A 22,857-nucleotide genomic window follows, 5' to 3' on the forward strand; every position below is an offset into this window, starting at 1 on the left:
CTTTGAACTTCCTGAATTTGTGGTTTTGTTTATATCAATAAATTTGGGAAATTCTCAGCCATTATTATCTCAACTATTTCTTCAATTCATTTATTCTCCTGATATTCCTATTACATTTTTCTTACATCTTTCATTAACCATCTTATGGGTATTCTGTTCTGTTTTTCTCATTGGTTTTTTTCTCTTTGCATTCTAGTTTGGGAAGTTTCTATTGACAGATCTTCAAACTCACTGATTCTTTTCTTGATCCTGTCCAGTCCTCTGATCAGTGCATCAAAGTAATTCATTTCTATTACAATGTTTTTGATTTCTAACATTTCCTTTTTATTCTTTCTGGAGTTTTTATTGCTCTGCTTACATTATCTATCCTTGCATGTTGTCCATTATAGTCATTATAGTCTTATTCCATTATAGTCTTTAGCACGTTATCAGAGCTGTTTAAATTCTTGGTCTGATCATTCCAAATCTATGCTATATCTGAGTCTAGTTCTGTTGCATGTTTTGTCTCTTCAGACCATGTCTTTTCTTGCCGTTTAGCATGTCTTATAATTTTTTTGGTTAAAAGCCATACACGATATATTGGGTAATAGGAACTGAGGTAGATAGACCTTTAGTGTGAGGTTTTATATTGATATGGCTAGAGGTAAGCTGTGTTTACAGTTTGTCGTATCTTCAAGTTTCAGGGGCTTCAATTTCCTCTAGTGTCATTGTTTTACAGTTCCTGTTGTTTTTGGGTTTCCCTAGAAACTTCTTCTTAAACGGAGACCAAGGCTCGAATTTCTTTGAGCTTAATCCACTGCTATTATACAGGAACCATGTTGATGGTAGGTGTGGGAGGAAGAGAAACTTTCTATAATCATATGATTAGGTTTCTCTTTTAGTGACTCTTTGCCCCTGGCCCGTGACATACACAAGTGTTTCTCAGCTCCCCCCTGACCCTTAGTTCAGACATAAAGCCTGGAGAGGACTAAAGTTGGGTAATTTCCCTTCCTCCAAGTTGGATAAGGCCCTGGCAAAGACTTTTCCATTGTGGGGTAGTTCTTTGCTATGGGATTAACATTATGGGAGAACATTCTGGGATTATTTCTGAATGGATACTTTTTCCCTCTTCCTTGGCCAAACGTAAACTATTGGCTCCAGTAGCTTCTGCTTCTGGTAAACTGACATGAATTTTCTGTATTCATGGGTCTCTCCAGTTTGGGGGTGGAAGTTTGTCCTGTGACTTCAGTTCTCTGATGGATCTTAGAAGAGTCATCAATTTTCAGTTTTACCAACTTTTTTCTTATTATAAATATGTGAGAGACATCTTCCAGCTCTTACAGGTTGGAGCAACTGTAGTTTTATGACTGAAAGTCAGCAAAATATTATAGGTGGCTAAATGTAATTATGGCTTCCCTGGTGGTTCAGATGGTAAACAGTCTGCCTGCAGTGCCGGGGACTGGGTTTGATCTCTGGGTTGGGAAGATCCCCTGGAGGAAGAAATGGCAATCCACTCCAGTATTCCTGCCTGGGAAATCCCATGCACAGAGGAGCCTGGTGGGCTACAGTCCATGGGGTTGCGAAGAGTTGGACATGACTGAACCACTTAACACCACATGCATCACAGCCAAAAATAAATAAATAAAATAAAAAATTGCTTTCTAATGTAAAGCACTTGGTGCTTTACATTATTATTGTAATGTAATTACATTGTAATTATCATTGCCCATATGTATTCTGTTGATGAATAGCTGATATTTTGATGAATATAAAAATTCACATAAAATGTTTAAGTTATTACATGTACATTCCATATAATTTATTTTCCTTCACTTTAGCAAAAATACTAAAATCAAGATCTTGTGAAATTTTGGTTGTATTGATAGTAATGAACTAAAGGATTAAAAATAAAATCCAACTGAAATAAGTATACAAAATTTTATGTGTTCCATCACAATATAAATTAAATGAAATAGAAAAAGAAATGAAATGAAAATGTAAAAACTTTTTTACATTTAAAATTATTTGCTTCAAAAATAATATTAACTGTTATAAGGAAAATGTAAATTGTAATTGATAAATTATAAATAAAAAGCTTTAACATGCATTTTGTTGTTTAGTCACTAAGTCGTGTCCAACTCCTTTGTGACCCCGTGGACTGTAGCCCAGGCAAGAATACTGGATTTCCCAGGCAAGAATATTGGAGTGGGTTGACATTTCCTTCTTCAAGATTTAATATGCATACAAATCTTGATTTCTAAATTTCATTGCCCATTAAAAGGAACCTAGGGAAGGGGAAACAAATGAAATTGGAACATCTTGTGCAATTAAGTGAGGATGTGCTCAAACAATGATGGAGACATGTCAAAAGGACACAAAAGCCAGCTTGCACCGGCCAAATGTGGTATTATTTGAGCAAATACGGAATCATATGAGCATCAAAATAGACTGTCATCGTAATAGACTGTAACCATTTTAATAAACTAAGAATCCATGAATCCATACCATATATATATTATATATCATATAATATATATGGGCTTCCCAGGTGGCCCTAGTGGTAAAGGACCCACCTGCCAGTGCAGGAGACATAAGAGTTGTGGGTTCAATCCCTGGGTCGGGAGGATACCCTAGAGGAGGGCTTGGCAACCTACTCCAGTATTCCTACCTGGAGAATCCCATGGACAGAGGAGCCTGGCGGGCTACAGCCCATAAAGTTTCGAAGAGTCGGGACATGACTAAAGTGACTTAGCACACATGTGTCTATGTTATATTAGTTTGTTCAAACTGCTAAAACAAAATACCACAGACTGGGTGGCTTACAAATAGCAGAAATTTATCTCACCATTCTAGGGACTCGGAGTCCAAGATTTTAGGGTGCTAGCATTGCTGGATTCTGGTGAAGGCCTTCTTCTGAGTTACACACTACCAACTTCTCTCTGCACCCTCACTTGGTGGAAGAGAAGAGGGAGCTCTCTGGGCCCTCTTTTATTCCATTTATGAGGGCTCCACCCTTGTGACCTAATCATGTTCCAAAGGCTCCACTTCCTAATTCAACCACATTGGGCATTAGGTTTTCAACATATGAATTTAGCAGTATGCAAATATTCAGTCTATACCAAGTGCTTTACACTAGAGAGCACTTTTTTATTTATTTTTGGCTGTGATGCATCTTTCTTGTTGGGCTGGCTTTTCTCTAGTTGCAGCAAGTGAGAGCTACTCTAGTTGTGGTGCATGGGCTTCTCACTGCAGTGGCCTGTTGCAGAGCATGGGCTCTAGGGTGTGTGGGCTTCAGTAGTTGTGGCAGGTGGGCTCAGTAGTTGCAGCTTCTTGGCTCTGGAGCACAGGCTCAAAGTGGTGCACGTTTTCAAGTTGCTCCATGGCTTATGGGATCCTCCCAGATCAGGGATTGAACCCAAGTCTCTTGCATTGGCAGATGGATTCTTTACCACTGAGCTACTAGGGAAGCCCAGAAAGCTGTTATTAAAAGTAGAAAAAAATTTAGAGTTAGAAAAATCATTATTTTCAACCATTCTTGATGTAGGCAAGAATAATCAATGAATGGGCTTCTCTGGTGGCTCAGTTGTAAAGAATCTGTCTGCCAGTGCAGGAGACATGGGTTCCCTGGATCAGGAAGATCCCCTGAAGAAGGGAATGGCTACCCACTCCAGTATTCTTGCCTGGAAAATCCCATGGACAAAGGACCCTGGTGGGCTACAGTCCATGGGGTCTAAAAGAGTTGGACACAACTTAGCAACTAAACAACAAAAACAACAACAATCAATGAATGGGAGGGGAGGAGTTTGAGTCTATAAAATATCCTATTCATCAAAGTGTCTCCTTGCTGCTGCTGCTGCTAAGTCACTTCAGTCGTGTCAGACTCTGTGCGACCCCAGAGACGGCAGCCCACCAGGCTCCCCCATACCTGGGATTCTCCAGGCAAGAATACTGGAGTGGGTTGCCATTTCCTTCTCCAATGCATTGAAGTGAAAAGTGTAAGTGAAGCCACTCAGTCGTGTCCAACTCCTAGCGACTCCATGGACTGCAGCCTACCAGGCTCCTCCGTCCATGGGATTCTCCAGGCAAGAGTACTGGAGTGGGTTGCCATTGCCGTCTCCAAGTGTCTCCTTACAACATACTTATTAATTAGGAAGAAAGAAATAGTAACTTTACAGTAGAGAAACCTGGCAATCATCACCTTACCCAGGTGATCAAAGTTAATACTGAAACAAATCTATTGTTTCAGATTAAAAGTAACTAAAATGAATTTGACAATTAAATGCAATGTGTGATTTTGGATTGTATCCTGGACCAGGAAAAATTGCTTTAAAAGGCATTATTAAGAAAAGTGTCAAAGTCTGAATAAGGGCTGTAGAGTAGACAATATTCATATTAATGATAAGTTTCTTGAATTTTATAATTGAATTGTGATTTTGTAAGAGAAGGCCCTTGTTAATAGGAAATACAATCTGAAGTATTTGATAAAATTTTAATATCTGTATTTATTCATATTATATTGAAAGTAAACATAAGATTTCAAGGCAGGTTATTTACTTACAGGAATAACTACATCAGTTTCCCTTTGCCCCTATCTTTCCCTCTTCTAGGGGAATTCATTAAGAGTTAAATTGACAGACATGCAATACCGGGTTTAGGTTATAAGAGAGGAGGACCAAAATTAAGAATCTTGGAACTTAAGTAGAAATAGGACAGCTGCCCACCCATTTCCTTTCTGTGAAAGAGAGAGAGAATCCATTGTACCTTAGTCCCAGTCCTTCAGAATCCTCTGGAAGGTAAACAACTGGATCTGGATTTCTTCTCACTTTGATATGTAAACTCATATCTTTGGGATGCTGAATTTCTCCCAGTGGTCTCCTCCTATCTAATCACCCTTTAGCTTCTAAGGCTTATCTTTTAGCCTAAATTTCTTGGCTCAGAAAACCATGAATATGCAGAAACATGGAAATATTTTCTTTAAAGTCTCACAATGTTTAAGGGTAAATGGAAATCATGCCAAAATATTATATATATTGTGAAGTGGTGTATTTCCTTTCATATCAATAAACAAGGATGTCACAGCCATCAACTCTCCTGTCCCTCCAAATGTGAATTTCTGGGCCTAGAGGGCACCCAGGAAGAATTGTGTTCTTCTGGCAGCCATCAAGCTGCTGCCATGAGGCTGCAGCCACTCCCTGCAGTGAACTGAGAAAACCAAGGATATAAAAAAGCCAGGATACTGGCCTCAGATGGCTGAGATGCATATGAAAGGAATGATTTTAGTAAGCCCAGACTCTTGCTTCTTCCCATATATAGAAAAGGGCTAAGTTCCTTAACTTTGAGATATCTGGTTTTCCTTAATTAACAATAATCTTTTGATATTCAGACTACCTGCCTCTTGTTGCAAGCTTCTATATAACCTGACTCCTCCCCACTCACCCCTACCTCCTCAGAAGTTCTCTCAGGGTCTCTTAAGATGCTGTCTCCTGAGCTTGAAGTCCTAAAAATTTCCACCAAATAAAAAACAACTCAAGACCTCTAGGTTATGACTATTTTTTAAGTCATCAATATAAATGAAGGGGGGTGCAAAGAGAGAAGGATAAAGCAAATGGGACAAAATGTTAACAAATGAGGAATCTGGACGAAGGAGTTCTTTGAACTGTTCTTACAAGTTTTCTAAGTTTAAAATAATCTCAAAATAAACATTTAAAAATGTAAAATAGAAAGCAAATTTATGGTTACCAAAAGGGAAAGGGAGAGGAGGAGGGATAAATTAGGAATATGGGATTAACAGATACAAACTACTATAGGAAGGATTTACTGTATAGCCCAGGGAACTATATTCAATATGTAGTAATAACCTATAATGGAAAACAATCTGAAATATATTATGTATATAACTGAATCATTTTGCTGTGCACCTGATTTACATGTTGTAAATCAACTATGCTTCAGTTTTTAAAAAGTAAAATAAAATATGGTGGGAAAGAGAAGGAAGACCCATCTTGGAACTAGAGAATGCTTACAAACCCACTTTTTCTATAAGTACAGTTCACTTACACATACATAAAATGCAGGTTTGGCTCAAGAATTTTCTGAGCCCTTCCTTCCTGGTTCAGCAAATGACCTGGTGGTAGAGAGCAGAAGCTAGTTGCAGTGGGGGAAGATGAGTAGATCTCCCTGAAGAATAGTTGGAGAGTGAAATCTAAAAAATAAAACAAATGAATATAGCAAAATATAAACAAACTCACAGATATAGAGAACAAACTAGTGGTTACCACTGGCAAGGAGGGAGGGGAAAAATAGGGGTAAGGGATTAAGAGGTACAAACTACCATGTATAAAATAAATAAGCAACAAAGATACATACTTCAGCACAGGAAAATACAGCCATTATAATAACTTTAAATGGAGTAAGTGTCTAGCTTTTTGTGGCCCCATGGACTGGAACACACCAGGCTTCCCTATCCTTCACTGTCTCCTGGAGTTTGCTCAAACTCATGTCCATTGAGTCCGTGATGCCATCCAACCATCTCATCCTCTGTTACCCACTTCTTCTCCTCCCTTCAATCTTTCCCAGCATCAGGGTCTTTTCTAATGAATCGGCTCTCTTAGCAACAGGTGGCCGAGGTATTGGAGCTTCAGCTGCAGCATTAGTCCTTCCAATGAATATTCAGGACTGACTTCCTTTAGGACTGACTGGTTTCATCTCCTTGCTGTCCAAGGGACTCTCAAGAGTCTTTTCCAGCATCACAGTTTGAAAGCATCAGTTCTTCAGTGCTCAGCCTTCATCATCCAACTTTCACATCCATAGACAACTACTGAAAAAACCATAGCTTTGACAATATGGACTTTTGTCAGTAAAGTGATGTCTCTACTTTTCAATATACTGTCTCGGTTTGTCATAGATTTTCTTCCGAGGAGCAAGTATCAAAAATTTCATGGCTGCAGTCACCATCCACAGTGATTTTGAAGCCCAAGAAAATAAAATCTGTCACTGTTTCCATTGATTCCCCATCTGTTTGCCATGAAGTGATGAGACTGGATGCCATGATTTTAGTTTTTTGAACGTTGAGTTTTAAGCCAGCTTTTTAACTCTCCTCTTTCACCCTCATCAAGAGGCTCTTTAGTTCCTCTTTGCTTTCTGCCATAAGGATGGTGTCATTTGCATATCTGAGGTTGTTGATATTTCTCCCAGCAATCTTGATTCCAGCTTGTGATTCATCCAGTCCGGCACTTTGCATGATGTACTCTGCATATAAGTTAAATAAGCAGAGTGACACTATACAGCCTTGATGTACTCCTTTCCCAATTTTGAACCAGTCTGTTGTTCCATATCTGATTCTAACTATTGTTTCTTGACCTGCATACTAATAAAATATTGCAAATCGACTAGACTTCAATTAGAAGAAAAGAATAGTTGGAGAACCAAAGAATGAAGGAGGCTTGGGTAAGTCACAGCTGGAGTTGGGGAGATAGAGGACCTGCTTAAAGGGGATAAGATGGTAACATGTTTAGTTTCCTGATAAGGGCATGTGATCTAGATTAGGTAGGCAAACCTTTTTTGTGGTTTCGATAGGGGAGTATTCAGGGTGTGAAAGTGCCTGGCACATAAAAGGAATCTAAATATTTGTGGAATAAAGGAGTAAATGATCTTTTAATTCAAAATATATGTTAATGACAGAGTCATCAGACAGGGTTTTCACCCCTCCTTGAAACGGAGATAAAAACAACAGTACTTCATGGTGCATCTTTTAAACTTTGTTTTTGGAAAAAAAGATCCATGCCTTCTTCACATAAGTGGATTCTTCCATTATTTTTCCCTGAAAAGATTAAAAATGACCAATTATATATTGTTGTTATTCAGTTGCTCAGTGGTGTCTGACTCTTTGTGACTCAATGGACTGCAGCTCACCAGGCTTCCCTGTCCTTCACCATCTCCCAGACTTTGCTCAAACTCATGTCCATTGAGTCCGTGATGCCATCCAACCATCTCGTCCTCTGTCGTCCCCTTCTCCTCCTGCCTTCAATCTTTCCCAGCATCAGCATCTTTTCTAATGAGTTAGCTCTCCTTGCATCAAGTGGCCAAAGTATTGGAGCTTCAGCTTCAGCATCAGTCCTTCCAATGAATATTCAGGATTGACTTCCTTTAGGATTGACTGGTTTCATCTTGCAGTCCAAGGGATTCTCAAGAGTCTTCTCCAACACCACAGTTTAAAAGCATCAACTCTTCAGTGCTCAGCCTTCTTTATGGTCCAATTCTATATAGGCTAACTGAATCATTTTCACATACATTATTTTTAACCGTTCTAAAAACTCTTTCAAATAAAGATTGTTTAAAGTTGTTCCAAAAAAAAAAAAATAAAATAAAGTTGTTCCAAATGTTTCGAATCTTTTTGATAAGCATTACACTTCCTGTCTCTTGCTTTTTCATTCTTCTATATTGTCTCTTTTTGAAAGTGGAATATTCAAAAGAACTGCACAAACTGTAAAATTTAGAGAAAAAAAATGTAGCAAAATCAACCATAATCTCTTCATTAATAACCATTGTTCACCACCACTGTGATGTGTTTCTTTTTAATGTATTTTTTCCTGAGCATTTATGTTATATACCTGTATATCTTTCAAATACATTTTAAAATGAAAATAGGAACTTAGGGGAATAAAAGCTGCAATATAAAATACTTGCATGGTTATTCACATAATGGGGATATTTTTCCAAGCTACTAGTTATTCTTAGAAACCATTTCTTCTGACTCCTTGATTAAAAGGAAGGGCAAACACCATCTGTTGTTAGCTGAACAGCTGTAACTAGAACTTGATAGCCCTGTGGTTGGAGTGTGGGAGGTAGGAGCCCTCATTCCTGATTCCCTAACTGGGTGTCTGCAGTGTCTTCTATGTATGCCTGACTGTGCCTCAGAACACACACAGAGCCCTCTTCTGGGCCTTATGCAAAATTCCATCCAGGGAGCTTTCTGGAAGGAAACAAGCCAAGGAGAATGTAATGTAGGGAAATTTTTTTCTGAGAACCAAAGAAGACAACTAAGTATACATTTTATTTTGTATACAATTTGGAAACTTCTTAGAAGATAAAACATTTAAATCATCAAATTAGAAAGTTCATTTTTCCTCTCCTTTTTGTTAGCATCACCTGAGATGTATTGATGCGTTAAGTTTATTTTTTAAATTTACTAACATGGTGCATTTTATTATCACTCTGAAAAGCAAAATTATGTACGTTTCAACATCCATAACTTTATTTTCTTCAGAATCTTAGTTTTTTTAAATACTAAACTTCATATCCACCTGTGGGTGGTGTAAAAAATATGCTTCATGACTCAGCAGTTTTATTTTCAGAATCACTTATTTCCTGCCACTTGTTGGAGCAAAGAATATCAGGAAAGCATTGCATTAGGTGCTTTGAAACCCTTTGATAAGAACCTCTAGGCATTATAAGTGTTGGTGTAGGCTTACGCTTTGTTCCTCCTATAACCTGGTGAGTTAAGATATTAACAAAAGAGAAGAATATAAAAGAATACATTATAGATTTCTATATAATGAGATATATTTTCATGAAAACAAAAGCACTGATTTGGAAAGATGCCATTATTTTATTTCAAAGTGAATAAAAATAAGTTGCAGAGCAATAAGCATTCACTGATCTTATTTTTTGTTAAAAAATTTTGTTGGTATAAGAATAGCAAAATGTTCAGAAGCATACACAAACAATTATATTTTTAGGAGGCTTAATTTATCAATGTTTTTTCTTTCATGACATCCGATCTGTCAATTATAAAAATATTTGCCCTTATTTTAATTTAACACTTTCAAGGTTTTTTTTTTCCTTTGAGTTTTCTTTTTTCTTTTTTTTTTTTTAACATTTAGAGCTTCAAACCAGATAGAATTTTCTTTTTTGGTAGAAGGAGAAGACGGATATCATGTTTTCATTTTTTCCCCAAATAACTACTAGATACCCCAGAAAACTGGAAATATTTCATTTATTTTTTATTTAAAAATCTGCAGTTTTATAAGTAGTGAGATAGAGAAAGAAAATGCCATGAAACAGGTAATTAAAATAATCACTACCAAAAATAGAACAATATCATGGTATTACTTGAATAGGGAAAAGTCACAACACCTGGAAATCATGATGCATGCTATTTTGACATCAAAATCTCAAGTTGGTAGGGAAGAAAAGAGTTCTTATTGCCTTCACCTTAAGTTTATAAGAGAGTAGTTGTTTAAAGGGATTAATAGTACAAGTAAATTTTGCTCTCTGGTTTTCAGCCAACAGAATGTAAGGCAGCTAACTGAAATATATGTTTCCTTTACCCTTTTGTTGGGTAATACAATATTGCTGAATCTGTACCACTCACAAAAAATGAACTCAAAATGAATTAAAGACTTAATTTAACTCTTAGAAGAAAACTCTCAGAAGAAAATGCAGGGAAAAGCTCCTTGACATTGGTCTTGGCAGCAACTTCTTAAATACATCAGCAAAAGCACAAGCAACAAAGACAAAAATAAATAAGTGGGACTACATCACAGAGAGGAAACCAACAGAATGAAAAAAAGAAACCTGTGGAATGGGGGAGGATATTTTCAAATCATTTATATGTTAAGGGGTTAATATCCATATATATTAACAACTCAAACAACTCAACTCTAAATGGGCAAAGGAAATGAATAGACAGTTTTCCAACAAAGACATACAAATGGCCAAAAGATACAAGAAAAGGTAATCAACATCACGAATCATCAGGGAAATTCAAATCAAAACCACAGTGAGATAGCACCTCACACTTGTTAGAATGGCTATCATCAAGGAGACAAGAGATAACAAGTGTTGGTAAGGGTATGGAGAAAGGGAAACTTAGTGCACCATTGGTGGTAGTGCAAATTGGTATAGCCACTAGTAAAACAGTATGGAGCTTCCTCAAAAATTAAAAATAAAACTACATTATGATCCAGCAATCCCACTCCTGAGTATATACCCAAAGGAATAGAAATTGGGATCTTGAGGAAATATCTGCACTCTCATGTTCAATGCAGCAGTATTTATAATAACTAGGAAATGAAAACAACCCAAGTGTCTGTCAACAGATGAGGGGTTAAAGAAGATGTTATATATATATATATATATATATATATATATATATATATATACACACATAAATATATAATGGAAGATTATTCAGCTGTGAGTAAGAAGGACTTTTGTGATGACTTGGATGAACCTTGAGGGCATTGTGTTAAACGAAATAAAGCACCAGACAGAGAAGTACAAACACTGAATGATATTACTTATATGTAGAATGTAAAAAAGCCAAACTCAGAAATAGAGTAGAGTGGTGGTTATCCTGGATTGGTCATAGGAAAATGGGGAGATACTGGTCAAAGGCACAAAATTCAAACTTTAAGATGAACAAGAACTAGGGCTCTTTTGTACAGTGATGAATATAGCTAATGATACTGGTTCATATACTTGAATGTTGCCTACAAAGTAGATCTTAAATGTTCTTGTTACCAAGTCCAAGCTTGCTCTGTTCACGCATGACAGGCCATTAATTCAAGAGACAAGATGTTGAAGCAAGGAATATGACTTTTATTTGGAAAGCCAGCAGACTGAGATGGCGGCAGACTAATGTCTCAAAATAATCCTCTTGTGGGGTCTAGATGCCAATTTCTTTTATAGAACAGAGCTGGGTGGTGAGGAAGTAAAGTAAAAAGGGCCATTAATCTTACAAATATCTCTTGGAGTCACCAGCTTCAGGGTGGGGATGTGTCAATTTCTGCCTTCCTGAAGTCATCAACAGGTGGAAAGAGTCCTAAAGGAAGGCATATCAGATCAACATTCAGGCAGAGGGGCAGGGTTCCTTGAGGCAGGCCATTATGTATAAACAGTATCTTTTTAGTGAACAAAAGCATTAGGAAGCAAACATTAAAGTAAAAGAAACAGATACAACATGGAGTCAAAGTTGGATCTTCCCTGTAACATTGTCACTATACACACAAAAATAAAATGGTAACTATGTGACAGGATGGAGGTGGTACCTAACACTATGCTATGTGTCAATTATTGACTGAAGAAAAAAAATGCAAAACCTAAAAGTTGTGAGTTAGGTGTTATTCAAGGACCTTACTGAGGACTATAGCCTGGGAGACAGCCTCTCAGAGAACTTGGAGGAACTGTCCCAAAGTAATAAGAAAGGAGCCAGGATATATAGGAGTTTTTGGTGGGGGAAATAACCCAACATATAGTCAAACATGAAAAGATTACTACTAACAAGAAAAACAGACATCTCAAGTTAATTACTTTAGTGCTTTTCTATGTATGGGAAGATGCAAGAATCTAGATCCACTGAAATTATTCCTTAGATATGCATCTTAACTATCTAGGGCCAGTGTCTTGTTTTTCTCCATCCTGAATTCCCCTCAAGGTGCATCATCAGTGGTGGCTACAGTGGTTGATGACTTGATGGCAGGCAACATTTGTCATTTGCTTGAATGACAGGCAAGATTCTTTGTTTACTGAAATAGCAAGCAACATTTTTTTCTCTGCACAATTATCTCAATAAAGCTGTTAAATAAATAAATATTGTAGAACAGGTATGAATCACTATGAAGATCAGACACTTTAGCTACATTTACATTTACTCATACATTTACTAGATACAAATCATTTTTATATGTATGATGAGGAAAGCAATCATTTTCTTATTAAGTAGGTTTTAGAGTGTTGGAAAATCTCCAGTATTGGGTTAATAGCACAATGACTACTGCCTCTGGATCTTAATGAGATTTTATTCATGAGCCTGAGCATCTTTTATATGATTATTTGCTCCTTTTTTCAATTGCCTGCTTAAATTTCTTTTTTTTTTTTTTAGATATTTTTAAATCTGGACCATTTCTTTAAAGTTTTTATTAAATTTGTTACGATACTGCTTGTTTTTTATGTTTCGGTGTTTTGGCCACAAAGCATATAGCATCTTAGTTCCCAGACCAGAGATCAAACCACATGGACATGACTGAACAACTGAGCACATTGTCCCGACAGCATTCATTATAGCAAAAGAATCCAGTTTAGGATTAGGTTTAGCATTTAGTTTCCATATCTCTTTCATATTCTTCAATTGGGAATAGTTCTTCAGTATTACTTTATATTTCATAACCTTTTGATGATTATGTGTGTTAGTTGCTCAGTCATGTCCGACTCTTTGCAACCCCATGGACTATAGTCCACCAGGCTCCTCTGTCCATGGAATTCTCCAGGCAAGAATACTGGAGTGGGTTGCCATTTCTTTCTAGAGCAGTTATTTCATAGAATGTCCTTCAACCTGGATTTGTCTAATGCTTCCTTATGATTAAACTCAGGCAATTAATCTTGTCAGGGATAGCATAGAAGTGAGGCTGTGTCCTGAGTGCATCCAATCAGATGGCACAAAATGTAAATTTGCATTGTAACCAATGATAATTCACTATGATGACTCAAGTAAGGTGAGTCTGCCAGACTTCTCCACTGTAAAGTTACTCTTTCTCCCTTTGTAATTAATATGTAATTTATGAAGATCATGTAAATATCCTGTTCCTCATCAAATTTTCAATGTATTCATTTATTTATATAAATATGGACTCAAAATTCCCTATTTATTCTATTAGTTATAATCTGTTTCTATTATTATTTTATTTTTAAATGTATATTATTTTTATTATACAAATAAGGATAAAGATGGAGAAGAATGAAGTAACTAAAAAAAATCTGAATAGTCATTCAAATTATTACATAGATGCTATTTATCCCCAGAGCATAAATAGTGAAATTCTCATGAGTTAAATATTCATGTGATATGATTTTTATGGAATTGTTTTAAGATGTCAACTTAGTATTTCTGTAGCAATGCCAGAAGTTGAGCATATCCTTCCTAGAATAGAAATAACAAACCCTTGAGTGCTATGTATCAGTTGCTGTTCTAAGCAATTTGTACATATTAATTCATCCACATTTTACAGTGAGGAAACTGAGGCACAGAGGAAGGGAGTAACTTAGCCAGGGCTGTAGAACTAGTATGTGGCAGAGTCAAGATTCTAGCCCACATAGTGGGGCTCTTGCCACCACATGCTTAATTGGTCTTCTCTTCTGCCTCGAGAAAGTTTCCTCTTTCATTGCCTTATTCTCACTGCCCTTCTGGTTACTACTTTGTAGCCATGCTCTAAAGCAGAGATACACAGCCATCATGTGTGAGCTATGCATTTTAAAAAATGAAAGATTTTTTAAATTTTGAAAGCACTGTAGAGTCACATGCAATTGTAAGAAATAATACAGAAAGAACCTATATATCCTTTATCCAGTTTCATCTGTTAGTAACATCTTCCAAAATGACAGTACAGTATCATAACCAGGGAGTCAACATTGACATGAGGCACAGAATTGCTCCTGCTACCCTTTTACAACCACATCCACTACCTTTTAACCCTCCATGACCCTAACCCCTGACATTAATTTGTTCTCTATCATTTTGCCATTTCAAGACTATTATATAAATGGAATCATATAGTATTAATATATGACTTTTGGGTTTGGCTTTTTTCATTCAGCTCAATTCCCTGGAGATTCATTCAAGCTGTTGTGTGTATCAACGTTTTGTTCCTTTTTTATTGCTGAGTAATATTCCAGAGAAATGGATATACCACAGTTTCTTTTCCTATTTACCTGTTGAAGTTCATCTGGGTTGTTTCGAGGTTTTCACTATAATAATAAGGCTGCTATGAACATTTGTGTATAGGGTTTCGTATGAACATAAGTTTTTGTTTTTCTGGGACATAACCCAAGAATACAATTGTTGGGTAATATGGGCTTCCCTGTCGCTCAGAATGTAAAGAATCTGCCTGCAATGCAGGAGACCCAGGTTCGATCCCTGGGTCGGGAAGATCCTGTGGAGGAGGGAATGACAACCCACTCCAGTATTCTCCCCTGGAGAATTCCATGGGCAGAGGAGCCTGGAGGGCTACAGTTCATGGGTTCACAAAGAGGCAGACACAACTGAGTGACTAACACTTTCACTTTCATGGCAATTACATGTTGTTTATTAAAAACTGCCAAACATTTTCAGAGTGCTTGTGCCATTTTACATTCCCACTTGCAAAGTATGAGTAATGCAGTTTCTCTGCATACTTGCCAGCATTTGGCAATATGATTTTGTATTTTAGTTATTTTGAGTGTGTAGTGATAGCTCATTATGGTTTTCATTTTCCTAATGGTTAATAATGCTGAATATCTTCTCATATGGTTATTTGCCATTGTGTATCCTGTTCAGCAAAATATCTCTTCATATCCTTTTTGCCCATTTTCTCCCATCCAAATACAAAGCAGGCCCTACCCTGCTTAGCTTCTGAGATCAGGCACATTCAGGGTAGTATGGCTATAGGCCCTTTGACCATTTCCTAAAGAGATTTTTTTCTTTGATGTTGAATTTTAAGAGTTCTTTATATATTCCAGCATATTATTGGTTCATGTTTTTAAATCCACTCTGCCAATCTCTTTTAATTGATGAATTTAGACCATTTATATTGTAACTATTCATATGTTTAAGTTTACCATTTTAATATTTATTTTCTGCTTGTTTCCTCTTTAGCAAACTTAACTTCCTATGGGTTGCTTGAGCATGTTTTGGATTCTATCTTGATTTATTTATAGTTTTTATTATTTTATTTATATATATATATTTTTTGTTAGTAAGTTTTATTTTTTTATTTTTATGTATATGTTTGAGTGTATTGCTTTGTATAGATTTCTTAGTGGTTTCTCTAGGTAACCAGTAGATATGTAATTTATCTATTGGTATCAATATTTACCACTTTGAATGAAGTGTAGAAATCTCACTTCCTTTATCCTCCCCACTTGAAGTTGTCATTAATTTTCTTTTGTTTTGGTGAAGCCAGGGCACCAAAGGTCATTTAAGGGCATTTAAGGTCATTTGATCACTTTTCCAGATTTATTTAAATTTAATTAATTAATTAATTAAAGGGCATTTAAGGTCATTTGATCACTTTTCTAGCTTTATTTAAGAACTTTGTATATGCACACTCAGTCATGTCCGACTCTTTGTGATCCCATAGACTGTAGCCCACCATGCTCCTCTGTCCATGGGACTTCCCAGGCAGGAATACTGGAGTGGGTTGCCATTTCCTTCTCCAGGGGATCTTCCTGACCCAGGGATCAAACCTCGGTCTCCTGCACTGCAAGCTATCCTCCCCACTTAAAAAATACAATTTTCTTGAATATCCCCACTACACACATTGAATACCACATGAGATGTTATCTATAAGAAATTCTCTTCAAATACAATGACTTAAGTAGATTAAATATTAATTTTTAAAAAGGCAGGAATGAAAAGTCAGATAAAGTAGACTTCAGAGTAGGGGGGAAAATCTTACTAGAAACAAAGAGGGACACTGTAAATGATAAAAGGATCAATCTACCAGGAAGACATAATAATCCTAAATACACACATTTCAAACAAAAGAGCCTCAAAATACATGAAACCAAAAAATGATAGGGCTGAAAGGAGAAACAGACAAATACACTATTATAGTTGAGACCTTCAACTCTTACCAATTGATCAAAAAATCAGCAATGGAATAAGCGAACAAAATAATGAACCCCCCCCAAAAGGGTGTATATATAAATACACCCTCCACCGTAGAATACACATTGTTGTCAAGTGTTCACGAAACATTGGTGGAGATAGCCTATGTTATGGGCCATTAGAAAAACCACAACAAATTTAAAATAATTGAAATTAAACAGAGTATGTTTTCTGGCCATAATGGAAACAAACTAGAAATTAGTAAAATTTTCACGCTTGGAAATTAAAGAATATATTCTTAAACAATTCATGAGTCAAAAAAGAGGACTCAAAGGAAATTTTTTAAAAGATAAAATTGAATGAAAATGAAAATATAACAAATTAAAACATATGGAAAGCAGCTAAATCTGTGGTGAGAGGGAAATTTATAACATTAAATGCTTACATTTAGGAAAGAGGAAAGTTCTCAAATAAATAATCTAAGTTTCTACTTTGAGACCAAAAAAGAGCAAAATAAGCCCAAACAATGGGAAGGAAATAATGGTAAGAACAGAAAGCAATTAAATTGAAAGCAAGAAATCAATAGAAAAAATTAATGAAACAAAAAGCTGGTTCACTGAAAATATCAATAACACTGATAAACCTCTAGCAGATTGACAAAAGTAAAAGTAAAAAAAAAGATGTGAAAAAAGTAAAAAAGAAAAGCCATTAAAAGGATAATAAGAAAATAAATTCTACAATTTAGAAGAAATTGACCAATTCCTTGAAAACCACCAACTACGAAAGCACAACCAAGCTGAAATAGATAATCTGAATCATAACTATTACAGAAGTTGAATTTGAAATTAAGACTCTCCCCAGAGAAATTTCTCTCACTGGAGAATTCTATCAAACATTTAAAGAAAGAGTCCATACCAATTTTACACAATCTGTTCCCAAAATAGAAGGAAAGGAATCAAGTCCAAAACCCATCTTATGATGTCAGCAATATCCTGATACCAAAGTAAAACAATCGTGTACAAAACCAAGAAATTTATAGACTAATATCCCTTAAGAACATAGATACAAAACCTTCAACAACATATTAGCAAACCCAATCCAGCAATGTAGGAAAAGAAATAGACACCATGACCACGTGGGATTTATTCCAAGTATACAAGGCTGGTTCAACATTTGAAAAGTAGGCAATTTACTCCATCAGAAGAAAAATCATGTGATCATGAAAGAATATTTGACAAAATGAGAGAGGGATTACCTCAAGCTGATAAAGAGCATCTACAAGGAACCTATAGCTGACATCATGCTTAATCATGAAATACTGAGCTTGTAATTACCTGTTGAAGCGATTTTATGGTGGCTGCTTTAAAAATCCTTGAAAGAAAACTTCAATATATGATTTATGTTCATGCTGAATGTCTTCTCATTCAAGTTGTGGATTTTCCTGGTTCTTGGTATGACAAGTGATTTAAAAAAAAAAAAAACAAATTATATCCAGAGCATTTTGGATATTATAATCTTTAATCTTCTCTTTGGGAGAGGGCCTTTGGGATGCCTGCCCAGCCAAGGTGAAGGAGTGATTGTTCACAACGCCTCCATGTAGGTGGATGAGATGGAAACATACCTTCCCAGAAAAATGAGGACACAAACTGACATCATCTGCTTACCTCTGTGTGTGGGTGTAAGCTCACTTGCCTGCTGGGCCCTGCTGACACAAGAGGAGAGGGGAGTGGGGAATCCTGATTAGATCTAATCAGGTACTGCCTTGTTTAGGCTGTGGATGCTGGGTGGGGTGGAGGCTCAGTCCACTTCCTCCTGCTGAGGGCTGGGGTGGAATACCAGATCCCTGGTCTCCTGATGAAACATGGGAGTGTGTGTGGGATGCTGGTTTTTCCCTTGCTGTTTGGTTGCTGTAAAAAGTGAAAGTGTTAGACGCTCAGTCGTGTCCGACTTTTTGCGACCCCACGGTCTGTCCATGGAATTCTCCAGGCAAGAATACTGGAATGGGTTGTCATTCCCTTCTCCAGGGCATCTTCCCAACCCACGGATCGAACCCGTGTCTCTTGCATTGCAGGCAGATTCTTTACCATTTGAGTTACCAGGGAAGCTGTAGGGCTGGTATTATCTAAAGGATTTTTCTGTTGTTAGGCCACCTTTTGCCCCAACCTTTGGCTAAAGGAAGCAGACTTTTCTCAGAGCTTTTGTTTTTTGATAGGTGCCTGTTGGCAGTTCCAGATCAGAGGCTTCTGGAGCCCCTGGTGCAGGATTTATTAGCCATAATAAGGAAGCTGAGGAAATTCACTGCTGTGTTATTCCTCACGTCCTGAGGTCCCTAGACCATCTATCTGCTTTCTTTTCACCTTCCAGAGTCTTCCTATGTTTATTTGTTGAGTTATGTACAGTACGGGGGATTTCAGTTGTAAGAGGGAGGGCTTGGGAGGAATGGGCTACTCCACCTTGACAGGAACAGGAAGTCGTTATTATTTATTTGGGGGCTCAAACTGTCCAAATTTGGCCCAGGGAGAGACCCTTCAAGCCACCTCCTGTATCATTCTGATATGTCCCCCTTATTCTCTGAGCAATTCATTACTTTCTGGTGCAAGATGTTCTAAGCACATCTTGTACTTTCCCTACTGCAGCCACAGAATAAGCCATTTCTCCAAAGAGCCCTGTATCCTTTAGCTGAGAGTGGTATTTAGAAACCATTAAAGACGGGGGTGGGGTGGGAGTGGGGCTCGGGGGCGGGGGGGGCGTGGGGTGGGGGTGGGGATAGCAGACACTCTCCTCATCTCTCCGAGGCTCCAACGCTCAGCTTTTCCTGAATGAAGATGTGTAAAGGACAAGTTAAGTTGTGCCTCTGACCACAGTAAATACTCCTCTTGCAGCACCTGAGGTCCCCAGCAGGCGCTCCAGTAACCCGGCGGTCGCTAAGAAGGTACGGGCTTGGCTTTCTGGAGGTGAGCTTGCACTTTGCTGACTGCAGACAAAGCTGTGGGGTTCGAGAAAGATCCGAAGGCTGAACCAATGAACGCCTTAGTTTGCTGTGCGGCGGAAGCGGGGGTAGCGGGTAGAGGGTAGCGAGGGCGGGGATAGGTTACGTGAGCAAGGAGACTTGCTAGTGGGGTGGGTGAGTTCTTGTTTCATCCGGTCAGGTGCTTGCAATCTGTCAAGTCACTACAGGGTGAACCTTGGCCTGGAACCTGCTCCTGCCGGGGGCGCCCTGTCGCCCTCTCCCGCATCTTCCCCTCTTTCGGGGAATGGCCACCCTCTGCCATCCTTCTCTCCCAGCCCCTCGGTCTCCAGCTTCTCTGCTGGCTGTTTAATCTCCAGTCCCTCCTTTCCAGGTCGCCTCCTGCCTCCCCTATTCCTTGTCCTTTGTAGGCTATGGGCGCCTCTCATTGGTGCCATCTTTGCCGCTGAGACAGGCTGGGGAGCTCCTGAGCATCTCCTTGGCACTTGTTCCCTTGGCAACAGGGGCGAGGTTTGTAAGATCCATAGGGAGTTGCAGAATGGTGAGTTAGTTCTTAGCCTCTTGTTCAGGGGTCCCCAACCTCTGGGATCTAATGCCTGATAATCTGAGGTGGAAATGATGTAATAGTAATAGAAATAAACTCAGGATAAATGTAACGTGCTGGAATCATCCCTAAACCATCCCCCCCTCCACACTGCTATCGGTCTCTGGAAACATTGTCTTCCATGAAACCGGTCTCTGGTGCCAAAAAGGATGGAGGCCGCTGCTCTAGTTAATAACAGGAGAGTATTGAGGGCTTACTAAGTGCCAGCCACCATGTAGGCAATGGTTACAAATCCAGTACTTTAAGACTGCTTGAAATCTCATATAATTATCTGCATTTTCTTTTCTTTTTTAAGCTTTATTAAGGGATAATTGATATACCAAAATGTATGTATTTAATGTACACATCTTGATGACTTTGCATATATGCATACACCAGGGTTGCCATCACTAGAAGCAGGATACTAAACATATCCATCACCTCTAAAAGTTTCCTTGTGTTCTTTTATATTTCCTTTTCCTTCTGATGATAACACTTTACATGAGATCTAGACTCAATATATTTTGAAGTGTTCAGTTCCTTATTGTTAATGACATGCAGTGTATTTGGTTAATTATATATTGGTACTGTGTTGTACTGGTCTCTAGAATTTATTCATCTTCCGTTACTGAAACTTGATATCCATGAGCAACAATTCCCATTTTCCCTTCCTGTCAGCCCCCAGCAATCACCATTCTATTCTCTGTGCTTCTAGGAGTCTGAGTGCTTTATGCTGCTGCTGCTGCTAAGTCACTTCAGTCGTGTCTGACTCTGTGTGACCCCATAGACAGCAGCCCACCAGGCTCCTCTGTCCCTGGGATTCTCCAGGCAAGAACACTGGAGTGGGTTGCCATTTCCTTCTCCAATGCATAGATGCTTTATAAGTCTCATTTATGTGGAGCCACACAGTATTTGTCCTTCGGCAACTGGCTTTTTTCATTTAACATGAAGTCCTCTAGATTCACCCATGTTGTTGCAAATGGCAGGATTTCCTTCTTTTTAAGGCTGTGTAATATTCCACTTGTGCATATACAACATTCTTTTTTAAAAATGGTTGTACTTTTTGAAATTTCTTTTTAATTGGAGGATAATTGCTTTACAATGTTGTGTTGGTTTCTGCCATTCAACAACGTAAATCAGCCATAAGTATACATATGCCCCTCCTGCTTGGACCTCCCTCCCGTCCCTGCACCCCACATATGTAAAATAGATAGCTAGTGGGAAGTTGCTGTGTAACACAGGGAGCTCAGCCCAGTGCTCTGTGACAGCCACATTCCCTTTATCCATTCATCTGTCATGGGTGTTTGGGTTGTTTGCATGTCTTGAGTATTGTGGATAGTTCAGCGATGAACATGGGAGTGCAGATATCTCTTGAAGATCCTGATTTCAATTCTTTTGGATATATACTCAGGAGTGGGATTGCTGCATCATATAGTAGTTCTATTTTCAATATTTTGAGAAACCTCCATACTATTTCCCCTAATGGATGCACCATTCTACATTCTCATCAACAGTGTACAAGTTCTCCACACTCATATTAGCAAAATATTTGTTGTCTTTTTTCTGGATAATAGTCACCCTGATAGATGTAAAGTGACGTTGCACTGTAGTTTTGATTTGCATTTCCCTGATGATTAGTAATGTTGGGCACATTTTCACGTACCATTTGTATATGTCTGGTGGCCGTTTGTGTGTCTTCTTTGGAGAAATATCTATTCAATTCCTTCACCCATTTTTACATTGAGGTATTTGATTTTTTTAGAAAATTTAGATATACCTGACATACAATAAATTGCACATATTAGAGTGTAGTACTTGCCAAGTTTGATGCCTACTTCAGGGAAACCATCACCACAGTCAAGAGCATGAACACATCCTTTGCCCCCAAATTTTCCTCTTGCCCCCTTTTAATCATTCCCTTCTGCTCCTTCCTTTCCCCCCAACCTCCCAAGGAACTCCTAATCTACTTTCTGTCACCGGAGATTAGCTTGCATTTTCTAGAATTTTTTATGAGTGGAATCATACAGTGTGCACTCCTTTTTTGCATAACTTCTTTTAGGCAGCAGTATTATTTTGAGATTCATAGGTGTCATTGTGTGCATCAATATGAATTCCGTAATTACTGAATAGTATTCCATTGTCTGGCACAGTTAATTTATTCATTCACCTGGACATTTGGGTCATTCCCAGTTTGGGTTGTCACAAATAAAGTTGCTGTGAATATCTGAGTGCCAGATGGTATATAAAAGTTTTATTACTCTGATCATTCTTGTGGGTTAACATATAAGATTTAGCACTGGAAGGACAATATCTAGTTTATTTATAACATCTATTTTCAACAACATGTATAAATTTTTGTTGATGCTTTTTATATTACAAATCAAGTTTAGAAACCTTTTACAAATAGCTTATTTTTGAAAGTCACTGGAATCAATAACATACAAGAATGATATTTTTTCAGTGAAGTATAGTAGGGGTGTTAGAATCACTCCCGTGGTTCCTGGAACACTGAACTCTTGATTTTTCATATGCCTCTCTGAGTAGCTCATTCAACATTTTATTCATCTAATACTTATTGTATAGCTACTCTATACCAGGCATTGTTATAAGCGATCGAATAGATAGCAGTGAGGAAATTAGACCAAGTCCTTTTTCTCATGGATCCAACATTCCCATGGAAGATAGCTCCTTCTTGGAATTTTCTTTTATTGCTGGAAATGTTCTGTTACTCTTCTTAAAATTTTA

This window comes from Bos indicus x Bos taurus, chromosome X, assembly GCF_003369695.1.
Source record: "Bos indicus x Bos taurus breed Angus x Brahman F1 hybrid chromosome X, Bos_hybrid_MaternalHap_v2.0, whole genome shotgun sequence".
NCBI lineage: Eukaryota > Metazoa > Chordata > Mammalia > Artiodactyla > Bovidae > Bos > Bos indicus x Bos taurus.